The sequence below is a fragment of the Cricetulus griseus genome (assembly GCF_003668045.3).
Source record: "Cricetulus griseus strain 17A/GY chromosome 1 unlocalized genomic scaffold, alternate assembly CriGri-PICRH-1.0 chr1_0, whole genome shotgun sequence".
In the NCBI taxonomy this organism is placed as follows: domain Eukaryota; kingdom Metazoa; phylum Chordata; class Mammalia; order Rodentia; family Cricetidae; genus Cricetulus; species Cricetulus griseus.
This window is the reverse complement of record NW_023276806.1, coordinates 60034036-60058711: the sequence shown is the minus strand read 5'-3', so window position 1 is coordinate 60058711 and position 24676 is coordinate 60034036. Positions and strand designations below refer to the sequence as shown.

General features: G+C 47.2%; 6 non-coding genes across 6 annotated transcripts; all 6 read right to left on the bottom strand.

The window, feature by feature from the left end:
* Positions 1 to 6383: 6383 nt before the first annotated feature.
* Positions 6384 to 6455, bottom strand: Trnah-gug. The gene has a single exon. It is a non-coding gene; the product is annotated as a tRNA-His (tRNA).
* An 835-nt stretch (positions 6456 to 7290) lies between these two features.
* Positions 7291 to 7364, bottom strand: Trnan-guu. Its single transcript has one exon. It is a non-coding gene; the product is annotated as a tRNA-Asn (tRNA).
* Positions 7365 to 7903: 539 nt separating this feature from the next.
* Positions 7904 to 8067, bottom strand: LOC113833214. The gene has a single exon (XR_003480782.1). It is a non-coding gene; the product is annotated as a U1 spliceosomal RNA (small nuclear RNA).
* Positions 8068 to 13348: 5281 nt separating this feature from the next.
* On the bottom strand, positions 13349 to 13420 carry Trnah-gug. Its single transcript has one exon. It is a non-coding gene; the product is annotated as a tRNA-His (tRNA).
* An 863-nt stretch (positions 13421 to 14283) lies between these two features.
* Trnan-guu lies at positions 14284 to 14357 on the bottom strand. Its single transcript has one exon. It is a non-coding gene; the product is annotated as a tRNA-Asn (tRNA).
* Positions 14358 to 15466: 1109 nt separating this feature from the next.
* Positions 15467 to 15637, bottom strand: LOC113833215. Its single transcript, XR_003480784.1, has one exon. It is a non-coding gene; the product is annotated as a U1 spliceosomal RNA (small nuclear RNA).
* Between the last annotated feature and the right edge of the window lie 9039 nt (positions 15638 to 24676).

Genomic DNA, 24676 nt, shown 5'->3' with positions numbered 1-24676 from the left:
GCGCCACCACCTAACTTCTGATTGGTTCCTTGTCACGAGACAGGCATCTGACTTTCTAGTGTCTAGGACAAGGTCATAGAAGCAAGTGTTCTGCCATTATGGCTGCCAAAAGGGAAGCTGGTCCCTTCAGTAGATAGGCCAGAGACCTATGGTAAAACCAAACACTACTCATTTAAAAACAGAAGTATCAATAAAGTGAGTCCCAATAATATTCTGCTATATGCATAGATCAGTGCCTGTCTTATCCAGGCATCATCAATGAGGCTTCTTCCGGCAGCAGATGGGAACAATGCAGAGATCCACAGCCAGAAATTATCCAGAGAGTCTAAATGGGAGTTCTCCATTAAATCTCTCTCCTTAGAGATCAGTTTAGCCTATGGCAGAGGAGGCAGAAAGATTATAAGAGCCATAGTAGATGGAGGAGAACAAGGCTCTCTGAATCAACTCAGCAGATGCAAGTGAGCTCACAAGGATGAGAGCAGCAAGCACAGGCCTGCATGAGTCTGCACCAGGTCCTCTGCATATATATTAGTTATTAGCTTTGTATCTTTATGGGACTCCTGACTGTGAGAAGGAGTGGGTTTTTATGGGACTCCTGGCTGAAAATGGGTGGGTCTCTGACTCCTGTGCCTGCTCTTGGGATTGTTTTTCCTCTTGTTGGGTTGCCATGTCCAACTTCGATGATAATTTTTAATCATCTTATTACATTTTACTTTGAGGTGGTTGGTTGTTCTCTCTTGGAAGCTTGTTCTTTTCTACTGAAAGAAAGTAGGTGGGATCCAGACAGGAGGGGGAGAGGAGGGGAGGAGGAACAGGTAGAAGTGGAGGGGAGGGCTATAATTCATGATATATTTTATGAAAAAAGAATCTATTTTTCAATTAAAGAAAAAAACTGGAAAGCTATACTCTAAATTAAATATAGATATAGACTTAATATATAAGGTCGCCCTCATAAAAAAAAAAAAAACCTGGGCAGTCCCAGCACTGGAGAGGCAAAGGCAGTCAGATTTCTGTGAGTTCGAGACCAGCCTGGTCTCCAGAGCAAGTGCCAGGATAGGCTTCAAAGCTACACAGAGAAACCCTGTCTCAAAAAACCAAAAAAAAAAAGAAAAAGAAAAAGAAAAAGAAAAACAAAACAAACAAACAAAAAATTTACAAATGAGATAAAATTATGAAAACATTTTTAAAAAGTCAGTGAAAGAACAGAGTTGGCTTGTTAGAAAGAAAGGAGACAGTGAGGAGACCTCACTCTCCGTGTTTTATAACATTTAATGTAATTATTTATTTACTAGTTTATTTTGATTTTTCAAGACAGGGTTTGTCTGTGTAGCCCTAGCTGTTCTGGAACTAGCTCTTGTAGACCAGGCTGGCCTGGAACTCACAGAGATCTGCCTGCCTCTGCCTCCCAAGTGCTGGGATTAAAGGCATGCACTACCGTCAGGCTCCAATATTTAACGTTTTAACCAAACAAATACAGTCTATTCTAAAAACTAAAATTTTTGAATCTCAATTTACTGAAAATAAGGAAGCATTCATTAGTTGAAGGTGAAAGAGAAAGAAAGAAAAAAAAAAGAAAGAAACCCGTATTAAAACCACGATGTCATAAGCAACTGCCATTGTTCACAATGTTACAAGAAAATTTTTTGAGAGGGACGGACCTCTTTTCAATAATCCTCCTGATATGTTCGATTAATAAGTTACCAGCTTCTTACACAAATTTAGCATAGTAAAGGAGAGATAACTAGTATTAATGGTAAATTCTGATCATTCCATTCCTTCTGATGGTGGACTCCAGCTTATTTGGATGTGGACAGTTAATTGTTAATTACTGAATTTAGAATATACACAATAGAATAATGCCAGACATTATTATGGATGAGGCAACTAAGTTGAAAAGAGTACTGTTATTTTAAGGATTTCCAAGCTAACATAATTTAAGTCTTCTGTGGTGTAAAGTTTACAGTTTTAGCCATTCAGACTTTGTGGTTTTTTTTGTTTATTTGTTTGTTTGTCTTTTTAGGTTTTTGTTGGCACCCAGCTCCCATGGGGTCTCTAAGAGTTGTTTTCCAACATAACCACAGTTACCTCCTGTTTTATTGACTTTACCCAACTGGGATCAATATCCTGTTGTGAACCCTTTGACCTGGGGTTTTTGTAAGTTTGTATATAAGGGTGCTCCACAATAAAGGAGAGGCATTCTCTCAGAAAGGAACCAGGAGTCTTGTGGTTCATCCAAATCTCTAGGCCTTCACCCAATACTCAGACTTAGTGGCCAAGAGCAGCCACAAATGGAGGTTCCACCGAGATAGGGGAAGAAAGAGGACCCTGAGAGAGCACCCTCAGAAAGCTGGAAAGCAAGTAAGGAGTTGTGAGGGTGGATTACAAAAGGTATTAGAAAATAGATACCTCAACTCCTAAGAAAGTTGGATTGTAAAGGCACTAGAAAAGGGGTGCCTCGACTCCAAAGACAGTTGTACTACAAAGGCACTGGAAAAGGGGTGCCTCAACTCCAAAGAGAGTTGGATTGGAATAGAGATCATAGTCAATCATACAGAGAAGTTTAAAGAGACAAGGTACTGGTAAGATCTCATTTCAACTTTGGATTAAGTAATAATGCTAAGAAAATTATTAAAGAAATACGGGAAATCATCCTCTGAGAAATTCCTCCCCTGTGAGCTGTGCACCAGCAGCCAGCTGACCCAGCAGCCCGTGCTTTTGTCCACTCAAGCCTGCTGCAGGCTCCAGTCAGCCAGCAATGATGTAGTATGCACAGGCTGCCTGGAGAAATTGCCTCCTGAGAAAAAGTTGGGGCGCTATGCTTGGAAGAACCCTGACCTTCAACAAACCAGAGCTCCAAAAGAGGTTTATATTTGATATCATCACCAATGAGCACACCTTCTACCTTTTGGCTGAGACAGAGGCTGGCATGAATAGGTGGGTCCAGAGCATCTGCCAGATCTGCAGCTGCAGTCAGACTAAAGAGAGCACTGATGCCCAGAGAAACCTTTCTGCAGTCAGTCATAGTCTCCACTCTTCTCCAGCTGAATTCAGCAGCTCCAGTCATCACCTGCTCTGAGCAAGAAAGTCCTCAGCCCTTTCACACTCTAGCCAGCTACCTGTTCCAAGACACATCCAGCCTACCTTGTCCACCTGTGCACCTCAGGAGTATCAACAGTTGCACCAATGCATAAAATGCAAGCAATGCCAGCTTCTCTGAGAGCACCGGACAGAAGAGTGATACAGCTGCACAAAAACTTGCCCAGGGCAATAGACACTGTACAACACTGTTACACCTGCCACCAAGTCTTTGTCCACGGTCAACCACACCTTTAACTCCAGTTTCTCTCAGTACTGTCGTTCCATCTCCAATACAGACTCCAGAGACAGTGAGGAGAACTATGTCCCTATGTAGAACCCAATGTCTTCATCCCCTGTATCCAGTGGCACTAAACAGCCAAGCTCCAAAAAAGAGTACTGGCAATGTGAATTACATAGCCCTGGACTTACAGCTGGTCTCCCGGAGCCCTCATCGCAAGCCATCCACATCATCTGTCGCATTGGATGAGAAAGGAGAATATGTCCAAATAGATAAAGAAAAGACCTAGGCCCTACAAATACCATACAGGAATGGACAAAGATGCAGTAGTCTTCAAGACCCTCCAAAGATGCCAAGCTATGGTAAGGATGGCCATCCCTGACACCTCCTCTCCTTTGTGAGTTTTGTCTGTATGTATGGTGTGGCCAGATATGTGTGTATGAAGTGTGATTGTAAATGTGTGATTGTTAACAAAAGAATGCTATTGTGTTGTCTTTGAATTGTTTAATTGCTGGGGGAAGGAGCAACAGTTGTTAAAGTACAGGATACTTGGGAGGGAAATTTCTGCTTTTATTCCCATGGAGGGTGAAGAGTTGGTATGGTACCAGGCTTCCAGAGTGGTATGGTTTCATGGGGTAGGACCCCCTGAAGCAGTGGCCCAGGTGATCCAAATATTTGTTTTCATTTAACTTTGGTCAGTTAGAAATGGTAGTGGCCACAGTCAATCACTTTTAAAAGGAAAAAGGAGGATTATGCTATAGAAATACTTTGTATTGAATGGATCCTCATTTGTTGATACTTTGCATTGGAATGGATCTTCATTTGCTGATACTAGTTAGGTTTTCTAGATATATAGATATCCTTCATACCATTCAAAGACCAATGGAATACATGGCATTTAAATGGTTTAGGGTTTTTCTTGACAGTGAGACACAACTGCTCCTGGCACACAATTTATATCTGAGAGGAAGATGGGCATCCAAGAAACTCCTTATAAGACTTTGACTTTGACATGGCAAGGCCAGCCATTTGGGCAAGAAGCTACTCTTGCATGAACTATTTAACTGTTGCTTTATAAACTGGACATGCAGTACCCACAGGAAAATGCCTAAAGGGTTCCTGCTTCATGGAGGAGTACAAACTGCCAATGCCGGACAGTTTAGAATCCCCTGCTTCATGAAAGAGTCTGCCAGACATTCTACAGGACACAGAAAAAAAGATGACAAACTGCCAATGCAGGTGGACAGTTTAGAATTTCCTGCTTTGCTGAAAAGTCTGCCAGACACATTGTGGCCTGTAGACTAAAGATGGATGCCCCAAGGTTACCAAGAAACTTTGGGTGACTGTCTAGGAAGCAAGGTGTCTCTGTCAGTTCTAGAGTTTATATATTATCCTTCTATGGTCTTTGATGGAGTTGAAGATAGATAGTTATAGTAACACACTAAGATAGAATGGTTAAAATCTTATAGTTCTTAATTCATAACTGTATTGTTATATATAAAGAAGGAGCAGATGTTGGAACCCAGCCCCCATGAGGTCTCTAAGAGATGTTTTCCAGCATAACCACAGGTACCTCCTGTTTTCCTGACCTCACCCCACTGGGATCAATATCCTTTTGTGAACCCTTTGACCTGGGGTTTTTGTAAGTTTGTATATAAGGCTGCTCCACAATAAAGGTGAGAGGCATTCTCTCAGAAAAGAACCAGGAGTCTTGTGGTTCATCCAAATCTCCAGGCTTTCACCCAATACTCGGACTTAGTGGCCAAGAGCAGCCGCAGGTTTTTTTCGAGACAGGGTATCACTGTGGCTTTGGAGCCTATCCTGGCACTCGCTCTGGAGACCAGGCTGGCTTCGAACTCACAGAGATCCGCCTGCTTCTGCCTCCCGAGTGCTGGAATTAAAGGCGTGTGCCACCAACACCGGGCTCAGACTTTAATTTGTATGCTTAATGCTACTACAATTTATAGAAACCATTATATATGTTATAGTTACATAGTTTATTAAAGTACCTTTCCAAAGATAGTAAAATTATGTTTTCACAAAATGACCTGTTGGCAAGACGGCTCAGATTGTGACGGTACCTGCAGCCCAGTCTGAGCCCAAGTTTAATCCCTGAGCCCACATGCTGGAGTGGAAGGAGAGAACAGGCTCCTTCAAGTCGCTGCCTTAGCCCACAGCATGCTGGCAGGAATGTGCTCACAAGTGCATGGGAGCTTATTCGAATGCATGAACATGATTTTTTCAAAGTTTTAAAGAGCAAATCAAATTGTCTCCTAAGTGTCCATCAGGCTGGATCTTCTTCAGCCTCTGTCTTTTATACTGTGAGATTATTGCCCACTTTTAAACGTGTGTGCCAAATGGGTTTCAAATTAATTTCAAATAGCCTATAAAATGCCTATTCTGTTACGCAACTAACAAAAGTGTTTCATGTCACATGCTTAAAGAGCACACGGAGACATAATTGATCTCCCGTCCTGGCATCCTGCATTGTGATGAGCAGCAGTTTTTGTTAAGTGTACTAGTGACTTCGACTCACCTCTCAGTTGGGATCTGGAGAACAGATCTCTGGAGGTATGTAGTTTATGATTCTCAGGTCTCCTTGGTCAGGATGTGTGTGTGTGTGTGTGTGTGTGTGTGTGTGTGTGTGAGAGAGAGAGAGAGAGAGAGAGAGAGAGAGAGAGAGAGAGAGAGAGAGAGAGAGAGAGAGAGAGAGAGAGAGAGAGAGAGAAATTTTCGCCTGTGTGCAGGACATACAAAACAAGCTTTTCCACTTGCTGTGTGTTATTGCTATGAAAAATTACCAGATAGGAACATTCAGACCTTGTTATCAACAGACCAAGACCAAAACTAGGGATGGAGCGTTGCTCGAAGGGGGGAAGAAAGGTGCTTAGTATGCCTGAGGTCTTAGAGGTGATTGGTAGTTCAGACAGCGTGATTGACAATGAAGCCTTCTTGCTCCAAACTGTACCAATAACGAAGGAGGCGACTGGAGTCTGTGGCAAGACGTTAATGAGGCGAGAGGTGCAGGGGGCAAGAAAGCAGCGTGCCAGACGGGAAGAACGACAAATGCCGTGACTCGGATTCGAACCGAGGTTGCTGCGGCCACAACGCAGAGTACTAACCACTATACGATCACGGCGAGCCAAACGTCCGACAACAACTTTTTACGCGAGCCTCAGTCCCCTGTTGCGGGACGGCGTGCAGGGCGAGCCTCTGTGCCTCGGTTGGTGGTGAGGGCAGGTGCGAGCTGTGAAGTCCGTGGGTCGATGCCATCCTCGCAGGCGCAGTATGTCCCCAAGCGCGTTGGAGACCTCCATCGCCCTCCGCTCCGCCGTGGCTGGAGCACCCCGGGAGGGGGCAAACTGCTGCGGGCTCCTTCCAAAGAGCCGCGGAGCAAACCAGCCGCACAGAAACGCCGCCAGCCTGCAGAGACCACAACCACTCCGCCAGCCCCGGGTTCCCTAACACAAGGCCGGGCCGCCCGTTTCCGGGATGTGTTTTGGTGTCTCCACACCACATGGTTTCCGAGTTAAATTGGTTCGAGGGTGCTCTGATTACGAATTGCGTTGCGGTCGCCCTTCTCGCGTGCATAGTTTTCACCAGTGGTGCAGCGTTTACCTGCTTTATTAAATCTGCTCCGTTCCTGTGCTTTGGCGACTTGTGGTCCATAATTTTCCTTTATTAACAAAGGATTCCCACTCTACCCACCCATTCCCAAATAAACCAGAGATAGCAGGTGGGGGTTGTCCACAGGTGCCCCCCACCCCTAATAAAATTTGGCTTTGTTTAGGTTTCGAGAGGCCAGGCCATAAGTATCCATAACCGTGATAGGCAAGGTAAGGATTTTTTGTACATAAGATGGGGTCTTGGGTGGGCTTCTGGGATTTCTGAATAGAATGGAGGAATGTGCTTTGTCTGCAGACGGTTCCACAAGTAAACCGTCTTAATTAGGAAAGGCTGTTAAAAGCCTGGGTCATCCCTGGGTGGGCTCGAACCACCAACCTTTCGGCTAACAGCCGAACGGGCTAACCGATTGCGCCACAGAGACGGTGAGGAAGACTCTGCGGTGTCTCTAAAACTCTGCGGCGTCTCTTTGGTGAGCCAGGCGTCACCATGGCGGTCTCACCTGGGGTAACCAGCGGCGGCTACCGTGCAGCCAGAGCCGGAGTCCTCGAAGCCAACGGCCCCGCGCCCTCTGCCCTAGTTCGCACGAACTTTACGAACCAGGCACGAGCCGCCCGCGCCTTCGGGACCCCGCCGCAGCCGCCTCCAGGAAGACGGGCTGGCGGTTGGTCCGGGCGCCCAGCAGGCCTCACTCCATAACGGAGGAGCCCAAGTGCGATTAGTGCAAAAACAGCAGGGGGGGGGTACACAAAGAAAGGAGGAGAAGAACTGTTTCGCGGAAGTGCTTTATCTGGTGCGTGCTAAAAAGCAGGGACAGCAAAACTCAAGACACAGATTCTTAAAAGCCATCTCAGGCTTTCAGCAAAGACGTTTCACAATTTAAAGATATTGCTTAGGGAGGAACCGAGGGAAAAGGGCAACAAACTGAACAACAAAGCATCTTATTTTTGCTACAGGAAATGCCAGGGGAGAGCGCGTACGCAGTCCCCCACTAACACAAATTTTGCAGTCGAGTTTCCCGCATTTGGGGAAATCGCAGGGGTCAGCACACGCCAAGTGCAATGGGTGGGCCTCGCCCTGGGAAAACCACCTACTTGATCATGGTATCTCCCCTGCCAGGTAAGTATGCTTTCCACAGGCGCAGGCCCGACCCAGCCGCACCGGCCCTGCGCTCTCAACACACGGTCACTTCGCCGCGCGCGCTCCGGGGCCTCCGCCGACGCGCACCCCGCTCCTGCGCTACGCTCACGCCCGCCCACCCGCGATCCCCCCCCAGGCCGCCCGCTAGAAATCACTCGGGTTCTCGCAGCGAGTGCCAGCTCCGCAGCCCCTGCGCGACCCTCATCTGCATAGACCACGCCCCCGAGTCGCACCCAAGGGTGACATCACACCCCTCCCTTTGTCCAATCGGTTTGTTGCTTTCTTGCTCCAGGAGAGCTGGATGGAGCGTTGCAGGGCCGGAGACAAATCACCCTGAGTTATCTCAAAGCCCTAAAGAGCCGTTGGTCACCCGTCCCGATGGCCTGACAGCCTTGTCACCGGCGTTGCTGTGAACCAGGTCGTCAGGCAGCACGGGAGCCAGCCCTGAGCAGAGAGAGGTCTCCCCGCTTCGCTAGAACCTCACTGCCTCACGTCGCCACCACTGGATTTTACAGGGCTCTTGGTGTAAGATTTTCTTTTCTCTTCTACAGAATGACCACGCAACTGACACTTTAAGTCGGGACGTGGAATTTGGGGTGACCCAAGTCTATGTTCTTTGTTCAGGGAGATCACAATCCCCTCTCTGGTCCCCCTCGGGTTCCTGCATGTAAGTCGTGCACACACACACACACTCAGGCACAAACACATGCACACAAAATAAGTAAGTACTCTCTTTTCTGTGTTGTGTCTTTGGGGGAGGGGCAGGCTGTACACTGGGACTCCAATGTGGAGGCCGGCGGACACTTTGTGACAGCCAGATCTCTTTCCGCCTTGCCTAGTCCGTGTGGGGCCTGATGTATGGCAACTGCCCTTGCCCTTCCTGGCCTATAAACCATCTCTCTGGCCCTTTGAAAGATGCCTCTCCTCTCCCTGTCCCTCTCCCTCTCTCTACCCCATCTCTCCCTCTCTGCCTCTCTTCATCCCTCTTCATCGCCCTCCCCACCACCACCCCAACACAGGGTCTGTCTACAAAAAGCCACGGGAATAAGAGCTTTCTGCCACCATGCCCGGCTGCCTTAAAACCTCTTTAACCCACTCACAGACACAATACTGCGTTTTAAGGTTTACAGACGGTCCTAACCAAGAACCATAGTGGATAGATAGACAGTAGTAGATTGCCCAGTAGTAGACAGGCCAGAGACCTATGGTAAAACCAAACACTACTCATTTAAAAACAGAAGTATCGATAAAGTGAGTCCCAATAATATTCTGCTATACGCATAGATCAGTGCCTGTCTTATCCAGCATCATCAGTGAGGCTTCTTCCGGCAGCAGATGGGAACAATGCAGAGATCCACAGCCAGAAATTATCCAGAGAGTCTAAATGGGAGTTCTCCATTAAATCTCTCTCCTTAGAGATCAGTTTAGCCTATGGCAGAGGAGGCAGAAAGATTATAAGAGCCATAGTTGATGGAGAACAAGGCTCTCTGAATCAACTCAGCAGATGCAAGTGAGCTCACAAGGATGAGAGCAGCAAGCACAGGCCTGCATGAGTCTGCACCAGGTCCTCTGCATATATATTACAGTTATTAGCTTTGTATCTTCATGGAACTCCTGACTGTGAGAAGGAGTGGGTTTCTATGGGACTCCTGGCTGTGAGGAGGAGTGGGTTTCTATGGGACTCCTGGCTGTGAGAAGGAGTGGGTTTCTATGGGACTCCTGGCTGTGAGGAGGAGTGGGTTTCTATGGGACTCCTGGCTGTGAGGAGGAGTGGGTTTCTATGGGACTCCTGGCTGTGAGAAGGAGTGGGTTTCTATGGGACTCCTGGCTGTGAGAAGGAGTGGGTTTCTATGGGACTCCTGGCTGTGAGAAGGAGTGGGTTTCTATGGGACTCCTGGCTGTGAGGAGGAGTGGGTTTCTATGGGACTCCTGGCTGTGAGAAGGAGTGGGTTTCTATGGGACTCCTGGCTGTGAGAAGGAGTGGGTTTTTATGGGACTCCTGGCTGTGAGAAGGAGTGGGTTTCTATGGGACTCCTGGCTGTGAGAAGGAGTGGGTTTCTATGGGACTCCTGGCTGTGAGGAGGAGTGGGTCTCTGACTCCTGTGCCTGCTCTTGGGACTCCTTTTCGTCTTGTTGGGTTGCCACGTCCAACTTCGATGAAAATTTTTGTTCTGTCTTATTACATTTTTTTTTGTCATGGTTGGTTGTTCTCTCTTGGAAGCTTGTTCTTTTCTACTGAAAGAAAGTAGGTGGGACCCGGAAAGGAGAGGAGGGGAGGAAGAACTGGTAGAAGCGGGGGTAGGGTGGGGGTTGGGCGTGGGGTCTATAATCATGATATATTTTATGAAAAAAGAATCTATTTTTCAATTAAAGAAAAAACTGGAAAGTTATACTCTAAATGAAATATAGATATAGACTTAATATATAAGGTCCTGCCCTTATTAAAAAAAAAAAAAAAAAAAAAAAAAAAAAAGCTGGGCAGTGGGCAGTCCCAGCACTGGAGAGGCAGAGGCAGGTGGATCTCTGTTAGTTCCAGGCCAGCCTGACTACAGAGCAAGTGCCAGGATAGGCTCCAAAGCTTCACAGAGAAACCCTGTCTCGAAAAACCAAGAAAGAAAAAAAAAGAAAAACAAAACAAACAAACAAGAAATTTACAAATGAGATAAAATTATGAAAACGTTTTTAAAATGTCTGTGAAAGAACAGAGTTGGCTTGTTAGAATGAAAGGAGATGGTGGGGAGGCCTCACTCTCCGTGCTGTATAACATTTAATGTATTTATTTATGTACTAGTTTATTTTGGTTTTTCAAGACAAGGTTTTTCTGTGTAGCTCTAGCTGTCCTGGAACTAGCTCTTGTAGACTAGGCTGGCCTGGAACTCACAGAGATCTGCCTGCCTCTGCCTCTCAAGTGCTGGGATTAAAGGCATGTGCCACCATTGTCAGGCTACAATATTTAATGTTTTAACCAAACAAATACAGTCTATTCTAAAAACTAATTTAAAATTTTTGAATCTCAATTTACTGAAAATAAATAAGCATTCATTAGCTGAAGGCGAGAGAGAAGGAAAGAAAAAAAAGAAACCCGTATTAAAACAATGATGTCGTAAGCAACTGCCAGTGTTCACAATGTTACAAGAAAATTTTTTGAGAGAAGCGGACCTCTTTTCAATAATCCTCCTGATATGTTCGATTAATAAGTTACCAGCTTCTTACACAAATTTAGCATAGTAAAGGAGAGATAACTAGTATTAATGGTAAATTCTGATCATTCCATTCCTTTTGATGGTGGACTCCAGCTTATTTGGATGAGGACAGTTGTTAATTACTGAATTTAGAATATACACAATAGAATAATGCAAGACATTATTATGGATGAGACAACTGAGTTAAAAAGACTACTGTTATTTTAAGGATTTCCAAGCTAACATCATTTGAGTCTTCAGTGGTGTAAAGTTTACAGTTCTAGCCATTCAGACTTTAATTTGTTTGTTTGTTTGTTTGTTTGTTTTGTTTTGTTTTTCGAGACCGGGTTTCACTGTGGCTTTGGAGCCTATCCTGGCACTTGCTGTTGTAGACCAGGCTGGCCTCGAACTCAGAGATCTGCATGCATCTGTGTCCCGAATGCTGGAATTAAAGGCGTGTGCCACCAACGCCCGGCTCAGATTTTAATTTGTCTGCTTAGTGCTACTATAATTTATAGAAACCATTATATATGTTATAGTTACATAGTTTATTAAAATACCATTCCAAAGATAGTAAAATTAGGTTTTCACAATAATTTCAAATGACCTGTTGGCAAGACGGCTCAGATTGTGAAGGTACCTGCAGACCAGTCTGAGCCCAAGTTTAATCCCTGAGCCCACGTGCTGGAGTGGAAGGAGAGAACAGGCTCCTTCAAGTCGCTGCCTTAGCCCACAGCATACTGGGAGGAATGTGCTCACAAGCGCATGGGAGCTTATACAAATGCATGAACATGATTTTTTTAAAGTTTTAAAGAGCAAATCAAATTGTCTCCTGAGTGTCCATCAGGCAGGATCTTCTTCACCCTCTTACTTTTATACTGTGAGATTATTGCCCACTTTTAAACGCGTGTATCAAATGGGTTTCAAATTCATTTCAAATAGCCTGTAAAATGCCTATTTGACCCGTCCCGCGGGTCCAGTTATTCCAGGGTCTGAAGAGGTACTGCCTGAAAGATATCATGGGTGAGAGAAAGAAAGGAGATCAAGCAAAAAATCTGTTGTCGAGGTCTCACTTTATTGAGGGAATAATAAGACTTATATAGGGATGTGGCAAGGAGGGAATGTAGAGGGAGGGAGGGAGGGAGGAGGGAGAAGGGAGCAAGGCCGCTGTCGGTGGGGCTCCCGGGATGGACCACCAGGCCGCATGGAGGAGGAACTGAGGAGGGAGCAGGGAGTTAGTACACCTGGTGTTTTGCATAAGGCTATCTAAAAAATGCCTGTTGCCTGAAAACCTATGTTTCTTGTCCTCGGAGCTGCTTATCTCTTCCAGGAATAGAACAGCTAGTGGTGGCAATTGCCAGGTGGCAAGTCCGTCAATGACCTGTAGTTTTCCACTGCTCTGAATGGCCCCTTAACTTATGGCTCGCAACACCTATTCTGTTACGCAACTAACAAAAGTGTTTCACGTCACATGCTTAAAGAGCACACGGAGACATAATTGATCTCCCGTCCTGGCATCCTGCGTTGTGATGAGCAGCAGTTTTTGTTAAGTGTACTAGTGACTTCGTCTCACCTCTCAGTGGGGATCTGGAGAACGGATCTCTGGAGGTATGTAGTTTATGATTCTCAGGTCTCCTTGGTCAGGATATGTGTGTGTGTGTGTGTGTGTGTGTGTGTGTGTGTGTGTGTGTGTGTGTGAGAGAGAGAGAGAGAGAGACAGAGACAGAGACAGAGACAGAGACAGACAGAGACAGAGAGAGAGAGACAGAGACAGAGAGAGAGAGAGACAGAGAGAGAGAGACAGAGCGCAGAGACAGAAGAGAAATTTTCACCTGTGTGTGTGGTGGTGGTGGCGGGGGCAGGACATACAAAACAAGATTTTCCACTTGCTGGAAATTGCTATGACAAAAACCAGATAGGAACATTCAGACCTTGTTATCACATGGACCAAGACCAAAACTAGGGATGGAGCATTGCTCAAAGGGGGAGAGAAAGTTGCTTAGTATGCGCGAGGTCTTAGAGGTGATTGGCAGTTGAGAGGTGCAGGGGGCAAGAAAGCAGCGTGCCAGACAGGAGGGACGACAAATGCCGTGACTCGGATTCGAACCGAGGTTGCTGCGGCCACAACACAGAGTACTAACCACTATACGATCACGGCGAGCCACACACCAGACAAGGTATTTTCTTGGAGCCTCATTCACCTTCCGCGAGCCTCTGTGCCCCAGTTGGGTGGTGAGGGCAGGTGCGAGCTGTGAAGTCCGTGGGTCGATGCCATCCTCGCAGGCGCAGTATGTCCCCAAGCGCGTTGGAGACCTCCATCGCCCTCCGCTCCGCCGTGGCTGGAGCACCCCGGGAGGAGACAAACTGCTGCGGGCTCCTTCCAAAGAGCCGCGGAGCAAACCAGCCGCACAGAAACGCCGCCAGCCTGCAGAGACCACAACCACCCCGCCAGCCCCGGGTTCCCTAACACACGGCCGGGCCGCCCGTTTCCGGGATGTGTTTTGGTGTCTCCACACCACATGGTTTCCGAGTTAAATTGGTTCGAGGGTGCTCTGATTACGAATTGTGTTGCGGTCGCCCTTCTCGCGTGCATATTTTTCACCAGTGGTGCAACGTTTATCTGCTTTATTAAAATCTGGTCTGTACCTGTACTTTGGCGACTTGTGGTCCATAATTTTCCTTTATTAACAAAGGATTGCCACTCTACCCACCCATCCCCAAATAAACCAGAGATAGCAGGTAGGGGTTGTCCACAGGTGCTCCCCTATCCTCCCAAAATAAAAACTGGCTTTGTTGTTTTCGGCATTCCACCACGTACCCACCCCCCAAAAAAGAAAAGGCTCTGCTGCTTTCCTTGCAGAGGTCAGGCGGAACCATTGACAGGCGAGATAAGGCTTTTGTACGTATGAGGGGTCTTGAGGATTTCTGAGCGGGATGGGGGAATATACATTCTCCAGGTGTCAAATAAGCTGGTCCGCCGGTGGACCGTCTTAATTAGGAAAGACTATTAAAAGCCCACCTCGTCCCTGGGTGGGCTCGAACCACCAACCTTTCGGTTAACAGCCGAACGCGCTAACCGATTGCGCCACAGAGACGGTACAGAAGGAACTGTGGTGTCTCCTTGGTGAGCCAGGTGTCACCACGGCGGACACACCCGGGAGCCGCAGTCTTCGAAGCCAAAGAACGGGACCAATTGGTGGCAATTGCTCTTGGTTTTAGAGCAGAAAAGATTCCAGACTTGAAATTTCGGGATTTTATCGTTTCTTAAGTGCCCAAGTTCGCACGAACGTTATGAATCCCGCACGAGCTGCCCGCGCCTCCGGGACCCTGGGACCCCGCTGCCACCCGGTGGTTGGGGCCGACGGGGACTCCGCGTTGGCGGGCTCGCGGTCGGTTGGGGCGCCCAGCAGGACTCGGCGAAGGAGCCCAAGTGCGCTTTGGGGTCCCGTCCTTTGCAGACCCCGAACACAGACGCGTGAAGGGCTGGTCACCCCAGGTGTGAGCTGGAGCCTCGGCGCGGCCCGCGTGGGCAAGGCGGCGAGTGCCGCGCCAGTGCTCAGGGTGGCCGTACGACTGGGAGATGGAGGGACTTGGCCCGAGAGTGGAGAGGGACCCGCAGGGGCGGGGGTGGGAGGGAGCGGGGATACCACCGCAGGGTCCAGAGGAAGCGGGAGCCGGGTGGAGTCCCAGGATGCTGGCTATTAAGAGACTAGAGCATCTTGAATGGAACCGATGGTTTGATGCCAACTTTCTCAGGGAGACAATAAATTCACTAATTTTTTTTTTAATTTTAAATAACCTAAAAACACCAGAGGAGGGACAAAAACAAAAAAAGAATTGCTTCCTAGCGAAGGTGTGCTGTCCCCGAGCCCAGGTCTGGTGCATGTTAAGTTCGGGAACCAAGAAAGAAAGGTCTGGACTGTGAAACGAAAATTTGAGACGTAGGTCCCTAAAAGTGCTCTTTGGTTTTAAAGCAGAAAAAATTCCAGACTTGAAATTTCGGGATGTTATCGTTTCTTAAGTTGTCACTTTTAGGGCCTAAATGAAAAATCACAAACTAAAGAAAAACTACTTGAAGATCAGTGAAAGTGAGGTGCCAAAAAATAAACACGTACTAAGCTCAAGGATCTTACTACACAACTTCCTGTTACAGAAAAGTCTCAAGGCACTAGAAAGAAAGCATGTTCTTCATTACAGCAAACACGAGGGGAGAGCGCGAACGCAGTCCCCCCACCACCACCACCACAAACTATGCAGTCGAGTTTCCCTAATTTGAGGAAATCGCAGGGGTCAGCACACCCCAAGTGCAATGGGTGGGCCTCGCCCTGGGAAAACCACCTGCTTGATCATGGTGTCTCCCCTGCCAGGTAAGTATGCTTGACACAAGCGCAGGCCCTACTCAGCCCCACCGGCCCTGCGCTGCAGGACCTCCACGGGCGCGCATCCAGGAGCACCCTATTTCTGCACTACGCTGACACCCGCCGATCTGCGCTCCCTCCCATGACGCCTTCGAAATCCCACACACAGCCGCTCAGTAGCCCCTGCGCGCCCCTCATCTGCATAGATACCGCCCATATCCGTGACATCGAGGGTGGCACAGGCAGGAGGCAGAGGCAGACACATTTATGTGAATTCTGTATGCAAGGGGGGGCAGTAAAGAAACTGCCAACATGAGTGATATGATATAACCATCCATGATATGGTTAAGGGGAAGGTTTTTATTGTAGGTAAAAGAGAGAAGGTATATCCAGAGGCATCTGGAAGAGTCCACAGCAGAGAAAGAAAGAAGAAGACTAGACACCTTTAATACCAACACTGGGTTAGCAGAGGCCGGTGGATCTCTCTGATTTCAAGGCCTGGTCTATAGATCGAGTTGCAGGACAGCCAAGGCTATGCAGAGAAACCCTCTCTCGAAAAACAGAGAGAGGAGAGAGAGAGAGAATATCCAGGTTATAAGAAGGATGTGTAGCCCAGGAGGTGGTGGTGAACACCTTTAATCCCAGCTGTCAAGAGGCAGGCACAGATGAACCTCTGAATCCTGAGGCCAGCCTGCTCTACAGAGGAGTTCCAGGACAGGCTCCAAAGCTACAGAGAAACCCTTTCTCGAAAAAGCCAAAAAAAAAAAAAAAAAAAAAAAAAAAAGGAAGGGAGGGAGGGAGGGAGCAAGGAAGGGAGGGAGAGAGGGAGGGAGGGAGAAGGAAATGCAGCTGAGGGGAGTTTAGGGTAAAGGAGAGGGGGTGATTAGGGCTGGAATGCTAGTGAAGTCTGAAATGTTTAACAGGTTCTTGTAACATGGAGGGAACATGGAGGCCAGCATAGGACTTGATATGCTAATAGGTGCCACAGACAGCCATATGTCCCTTCCGTACAAAGTAAGGGAAATGACTCCTTTTGGCAGATGAGAAACAGTTTCACAAGTTCCTGAGAATTCAGGCTTTTGTCTAACCACCAGAAATTCTGTAGCCCCATTTAAACTCATTTCTGAATATTTGGACTCCCTGTGAGACCAAACAACTTCCAAACCAGCCTAGTCTATATAGCAAGATCCAGGGCAGTCAGGGCTACATGGTGAGATCCTATCTCAAAGATGAAAAGAAGAAAACTTGGACATGGTATTGAAAGACCCCCGCCCTTAGCTTTCTCTTTTAAGTTTCCCCGCGTGCAGCTGGCGGAGCGTGCAGCTGGCAGAGCGCGTGGGAAATACATCCTCCCCTGCACCCCCCGACCCTTGATCCCCACAGCTGCCACAGCTGCCGGCACTTCCCCGCCGCCGCGCAAGGCCGGCCCCGGCCCCCGCCGGATCGCTCCGTCCCAAGGTCAGCCATCTGGACCGGCAAAAGATAAAGGCCATTTCGCCTGACTATTACGGTGCCTTTTTCCCCTATAAAAGGACTCCCCTTCCGGGGCTCAGGGCTTAGCCTAACAAAAAGCTAAGTCCCCGGGTGCCCGGCGCGATCAATAAACCCTCTTGCTCTTGCATCCAGAGTTCGTGGTTTCGCTGATTCCTGGGTGCGGGTCTTCTTCTACGAAAGTACCTCTTCTGAGGTCTTTCATTTGGGGGCTCGTCCGGGATTGAGACCCGCCCAGGGACCACCGACCCACGTCTGGGAGGTAAGCGTTGTGCGGATCCGCTGTCTTGTCTCGTCTTGTGTCTTGTCTGTCTGAATCCGTCTTATGAACTGCGCCTGCGTTTGCAGTACCCAGCTGAGTACATTCGTATTCGTATTTGGCGGCTCGGAGGAGGAACTCCCGGCCGCAGCTCCAGGAGACGTCCTGGCAGCGTTGGAGCCTCAGTGAGCTCATTTGTTTTCTGGCAAGGGTAGATGCCTTAGCGCTTGGAGCCTCAGTGGGCTCATTTGTTTTCTGGAGTTTTACTTTCGACTCTGTCGAAACTGCGCTTCGAAAGCCTGTTCTGTGTTGTTCGGTCTTTGTTTTGTAGTTGATGTGCATAAACGCAAATGGATTACTCTTTGTTCCTCAGAATGGCCAGCCTTTGACGTGGGCTGGCCTCGGGATGATACCTTTAACCCCCAAACTATATTTCAGGTAAAAGACACCCCAAGGGCCCCCCCTTCCTTTCCCCCTCTAACCGCCCGCCGCCGCCCCCGCCAGAGGCAGAAGCGGCCGCCGCCGCCTAGGTCCCCTTAACCTCGGAGGAGAAACAGCTGCCCAATGAAATTGATGCAGCTTGCCCTCTTAAAAGACCTGAATGGGATTTTACCACTGAAGCAGGTAGGACGTCTCTATCACCGGGTGTTCGCAGCGGGTCTGGGGGGGGGGCAGGACGCCGACCCACCAATTTGGCCCAGGTGAAGCAGATGATACAGAGGGCGGAGGAATCACCTGCCGCTTTTCTAGAGAGACTAAAAGAAATATATAGGATGTATACTCCCTATGATCCGGAAGATCCAGGGCAGGCCACCAGCGACCTGGACAGGGATCAATGTGCTTTTTGCTATACTTCATGAAAAGGGGACTTTGACAAAATTTTTATGTTGACTGAAAAATGAAAAAAAAAATGTAGGAAACTTAAATAATAAAAAGGAAATTTGTCTAGGAATGTCTAAGAGAGTCAGAGAAATGAACTAAAAGGTTATAGAAAATTAAAGCAAGCAAGTCATAGCAGAGAAGATTGTTACAGAAAGTTATGGAGGGTCAAAGCAAGTTGTAAAAGGTCAGAGGAAAGTTGTTAAAAATCAGAAAAAAGGTTATTATAAGTCAGAGAAAAATGTAAACTGTGCTATGGTTTCTCATGTCTAAAATTTTAACCATATTAAGCTAATTCTGTTTTATATATACTTGTTTTAAAATGTTCATATGACTTGACTGGTCGCCATTTTGCTAAAATTAAAAAAAAAAAAAAAGAATACTTAAACCGCCATCTTGACTAAAGATGACCGCATGGAAATTAGAGGTACCATCTTAGAAACAAGTTTTTCAATTGAGATTTACAATGTTAATGCTTCTATATATTACAGAAAGACCTTAAGGGAATTTAAATTTCTTTTTAAAACCAGTTTTTTTAATGTTTGTTTTTATTAATATTTATACTTAAAGAGCTTCAATTTAAAATTATTTTTGAGCAAAGCCTGACAATGTAAAGTTTTTGTTTTATGAAAGATGCTGATCTATTATAAGATATTACAGTTTATATTTTAGAAATAAGTTTAGGATGTTGATAACACACACCTTTAAGCTCAGGATGTTGGTAGCACACACCTTAAGTTTAGAACATTGGGGATACACGCCTTTAATCCCACCACTCGGGAATAAGAGGCAGATAGATCTTTATGAGTTCAAGGCCTGCCTGGTCCGGCAGATCGAATTCCAGGACAGGCTCCAAAGTCACAGAAAAACCCTGCCTAAGAAAGAAGTTAAGCTACTGTTTAAGGAATATAAGGTAGCTCTATGCAGTTTTAAGTTCAGCTGTGCTGTTTCAAACATCTTACTAAGTTAAAACCAGTTACAGTCAGACTAAAAATTATTTACAGAAATAAGACCTTACCTAGCCACCTGTATACTTAATGTGTGCTTAAGGCAAGTAATTAAAACAGACAAACAGACCTCTAATGCTTCAGAGATCTTCAGAATATGGCATTTAAATTGTTATCTTTAAAGTTTATAATGTCAGACAGACTGCCAGATCCTGACAATGACCCGAAGATTACAGGCACCTCAGTTCCTGCACCTGGACCAATGAGCAGATGCTCAGATATGAAACCTGCCGCCTGCCAGAACCTGGCCGAGACTGTGGACAAAGCTGCTGGGCACTGGAAAATTGATTGTACCCCTTTGCCTAGACAAAACAAGGTCAGTCTTTTCCATGTCCCTCTTCCACAGAGAGAAAATAAAACCTCTCACAATATAGGCCTGGCGAAGATTGTTGTTCTTTGAGACAGCTGCCTCCAACGATAATGGAGAAACTTGGGTTTGGCTAACTGTATATGGACTTGCTTCTAACTGGCTTCTGTCAATTTTTAGTAGGTTCGGATAAAATATACCCTTCTCAGATCTCTGAAATATTACTGGTTGTCAGCTTGACAGCAACAGACAGTCAGATCCACTATAGATTAGTCAGTATGTTAGCTGATAAAATAATGACTATCTACTGTTCAGGCACAAGCTCAAGGTTTTTAAGTTTATTTTGGTTGTCATCTAAGTACAAACTTAAAGGGCTTTTCATCAGGCCAAAGGCACCTCTGTCCAATCCATACCTGGCTCTCTGGACAGAAGAAAAATGTACATGCTTATAGCCCAAATCTGTAGTTTTTGCTAGGACTCAAAGTTATAAATATGTTCTTGCTGTTTGAACAGATATCCAGATATCTGCTTTTTCTGCACTGTGGGCTTCTATAAATAAGTTTTAACCTCTGTTCCTAGTTTAAATATGTCTTAAACAGGTTTCTGCTTCTGACAGACATCTGAGTACCAGTTGCTGACTTCAGACTGTTCTAAGTAGACTGCGAACCCTAGACTTGCTATGGATGTGAACCAGTCTGCTGATATGGACACCCCCTATCTCTGCAACAATGTCTGCTAACCAGAAGCCCCTGATGGATTCCCCATTGCCTAAATTCCTTTTTGTTTTTGACTAGCATTTCAACCTTCTGGGGTCCCTAACTTCGTCCCAAAGTCAGCAGGAAGCAGTTTGGAAAAGAATTTCGCCGTCCATTCTCCCTGGTTGAAATGCTAAGTCAAAGGGAACTCCCTTGCGTGGGGATGCCAGTACCTATCACTCCCTGATGGGGACACTAGAGACTGGGTCCTCCTACTCCCCCTAGCATACCCCTAGGCCATATGGGCTCACACCTTTTAAAAAAACTTATAAAGACCAGAGGGACCATCCTACCATTCCCCATTCCTACCAGATCGGGGACACTGTCTGGGTCCGGCGTCACCAGACCTCAGCGCCTACCAGTTGTGAAACTGCCATGCAGCACAAGCTCACATTGTCTGAGGTCTCAGGAAAGGGGCTATGCATAGGCAGGGTTCCTCCCTCATATCAAGAGTTATGTAACCAAACAGAGCCATTATCTCAGGACAGCCAATACCTTGTTGCCCCCTATGGAACTTATTGGGCTTGCAGTACTGGTTTGACCCCCTGCGTCTCTGCTACCGTTCTCAATGCCACTATTGACTTTCGTATATTGACAGAACTTTGGCCCAGAGTCACGTATCACCAACCTGAATATGTTTATAGGGTACTAGAGAAGTCAACCCGACATCAGAGGGAGCCAATGTCCTTAACCGTGGCCCTATTATTCGGGGGAATAACTATGGGAGGTATAGCAGCTGGCATAGGAACCGGTACAGTTGCCTTACAGGAAACTAGTCTTTCAAACTTCTACAGCAAGCCATGCATACCGATATCCAGGCCCTAGAAGAGTCAATAAGCACACTTGAGAAATCCTTAACATCACTCTCTGAGGTAGTCCTGCAGAACAGACGAGGGTTAGATTTATTATTTTTAATAGTTAGAGACAGAATGGCCAAGCTTAGAGAAAGACTTAACCAGAGACCTCTGAATGAAAGATTCCATTCAGTTACAAGAGAAATAGGGGAATGAAAGACCCCCGCCCTTAGCTTTCTCTTTTAAGTTTCCCCGCGTGCAGCTGGCGGAGCGCGTGGGAAATACATCCTCCCCTGCACCCCCCGACCCTTGATCCCCACAGCTGCCACAGCTGCCGGCACTTCCCCGCCGCCGCGCAAGGCCGGCCCCGGCCCCCGCCGGATCGCTCCGTCCCAAGGTCAGCCATCTGGACCGGCAAAAGATAAAGGCCATTTCGCCTGACTATTACGGTGCCTTTTTCCCCTATAAAAGGACTCCCCTTCCGGGGCTCAGGGCTTAGCCTAACAAAAAGCTAAGTCCCCGGGTGCCCGGCGCGATCAATAAACCCTCTTGCTCTTGCATCCAGAGTTCGTGGTTTCGCTGATTCCTGGGTGCGGGTCTTCTTCTACGAAAGTACCTCTTCTGAGGTCTTTCAGTATGATGGCCCATGCCTGCAATCCCAGCACTCAGGAGATAGAGGCAGGAGGAGGAGGAATTCGTTATCATCAGTGGCTGCATAATTACAGGCCAGCCTGGGTTATATAAGATTTGTTGCCTCAAAAACACAAAAAGAAGACTCAAGTAGAAGACACTAGTCAGTAAGCCAGATATGGCAGCGGGCCTTGCCTGTGAAGACCTTGTAGGAATGAAGGTAACTCACAATGCGAACCTGGCTGTAGAACATATCAGAATCCAAGTAGTTATTTTGCTCTAAATAAAACAAGCTTTAATAACTTAATGTTAACATAAAAATCGTGGCAAGTGGAACCCTGACACCATGTCCCAAAGCAGCTGAGATGTGGTATATAACGGAAGAACCAGGAAAGAACTGCGTGGTATTTGTGTTTCCTCTGGACAGCCAAAACAAGATTGCTGGGCCGAGGTTGCTGCGGCCACCATGCAGAGTACTAACCACTGTACGTTTACAGCAAGCCACTCGCCCAGCGACAAGGTCACAACACGGAGTACTACTTAGTGGTTTCGAGGAACCATACTCCCGAGTGGTAAAGATCCCATTTGGAGTCACAACTGTAAAGACCATCTCGGAGTTGCAGTCCAGTTGCCCACACTCTGCCCTTAGCCCCTGGCCCTCGGCTTCCTGGGAACTTCAGGCCGGACACTTAGGGGTGGAGGGGAGCTGAAGGAGCCTGCTGCACTGCTGGTTTCCATGCTTCCACGTGGCCTGCAGAACAGAAGGCGGTGGCAGTGGCAAGCGCCCCCCACCCCCTCGGAGATTTCTCAAGTCTGTGCTTCACGTCGATCCTACTCTTGTAGGTGGCATATAAGCCCTTTGAAGGAACCGGCTTCCCTTTTGGCAGCCATAATGGTCGAACATGTGCTTCTATGACCTTGACCTAGTCACTAAAGTCAGATGCCTGTCTCGTGACAAGGAGCCAATCAGAAGTTAGCTGGTGGTGCTATGCTTTACGACCCTGGGTGTGCTTTACGGACAAGCGCACAGCAATGACGTAGAGAGCATAGCAACCACCCTGGGAGGGCCTATGGGCCATAACAACCAGTTGACCAATCAACACAGGGCAAGCCCTCCAAGCCTGGAGGCACACAAATCGTGAGTCTGTGCATACCCCTACCCTGGCCTGAGATGTCTTCTTTACAGATGTATGGGAACTTGAACTTATGACCATTACCAGAAGGTACCGTTGGGTTATTGCATCTCTAGGTCTGGTAACTGTTCCACCAGATAACGGTTCCCAGGAATGGAGAAGTCACCGCCCTGAACATTCCATGACCCCAGGTACCCAGAGATTGTGGTCGGCCACCTGGAACAAGCCAATCAGAACTTTTACCCTCACATACCCCAGACCCCACCCATTTTGCAATTTTTGCCTTTAAGCCCCTAGGCCCTAGTTCGGGGTTCAGCGTGAGTAATGAGTTAGGCAGAGCGCCAGTTACTGAATAAAGCCTCTTGTGGTTTGCATCAAGTCCTCACCTCTGCCTGGTGATTGGGATCGCCGCATTCCCGAGTGTTCACCCTGGGGTTCCACCCCATGGGGGGGGGTCTTTCACCCTAAAATAGTGTCTCCATGTTTCATTCAAGAACAATTTCGTTTTCTCCTCTTTGGGGGCTTATTGTCTACATCTCTTTTATTATTTTATTACTTTAGAGTTTGCGACATATGCCTTTGGGTCCCAACAGCCTGTGTTCAAGTGATACTCTTCCGTTTCTGGGTGTAACTCTACTATTGCCAAGTATGTTTGCTACATCCTGAAGGGACCAGCTTCCCTTTTGGCAGCCATAACGGCTGAACACGTGCTTCTATGACCTTGTCCTAGACACTAGAAAGTCAGATGCCTGCCTCGTGACAAGGAACCAATCAGAAGTTAGCTGGTGGCGCTATGCTTTACGACCCTGGGTGTGCTTTACGGACAAGCGCACAGCAATGATGTAGAGAGCATAGCAACCACCCTGGGAGGGCCTATGGGCCATAACAACCAGTTGACCAATCAACACAGGGCAAGCCCTCCAAGCCTGGAGGCACACCAATCGTGAGCCTGTGTGTACCCCTAGACACTCCCCTTACGCTGTCCTATAAGATCTCTTGGGAGGCCCTAGGAGCCGTCTTTTGCTAGCCATCCGCCATGGCTGGTGGATGGAAGACCAGAGCTAACATGGGGTTAGCTCGTTAAATTACAATAAAGCCTCGTGCAGTTTGCATCAAGCTCTCGAATCTGCCTGGTGATTGGGGTGACCTCGAACGTGGCCTGGGACCCTGGATTCCTGAGTTTTCGGGGGTCTAACAATAGTTACTGTTGCCTCCAGGGTCAAATGTTTGGAAAAGCCTGTCAGTACCGGAACAAAAGCGATATCCTCACCATTTCCCAAGTTCTTGGTTCTTTTGTGCTAAAGGACTCCCTCTGTGTTTTTTGTGCAGGGTAGAGTCTGCTGGTTACGATTTTGTTACTTTGTTTTGCGGCATGGTCTATGTCTCTCTGGGCATCTTGGAACTCCCTATGCAGACCCGAAGGCTAGCCTTGAACGCCCAAAATTTGCTTCCTGAATACAAGAATTAAAGGTGTGGGCCGCTGCTCTGGGCTGGTTCTGAGTTCTCGTGGTATATATTTATGTGTTGATATGCTCTTATTTTGCTGCTACTGCTTTGTGTGTGTGTGTGTGTGTGTGTGTGTGTGTGTGTGTGTGTGTGTGTGTACATTACAAATGGTCTTTGCCACCACCTCCCAGCTAAGAGGCTTTTTTTTCTTAATTATTTGAAGTATGTTGTGGCCATATATATTGGAAATCTATTCCATCTTGCCATCAGAGAACTTATTGTCTTTAAGATATCAGCTAATGGCTGCAGGATGTCCTGGCCTCAGAGGTGAATAGCTCCTATCTAAATAACAATA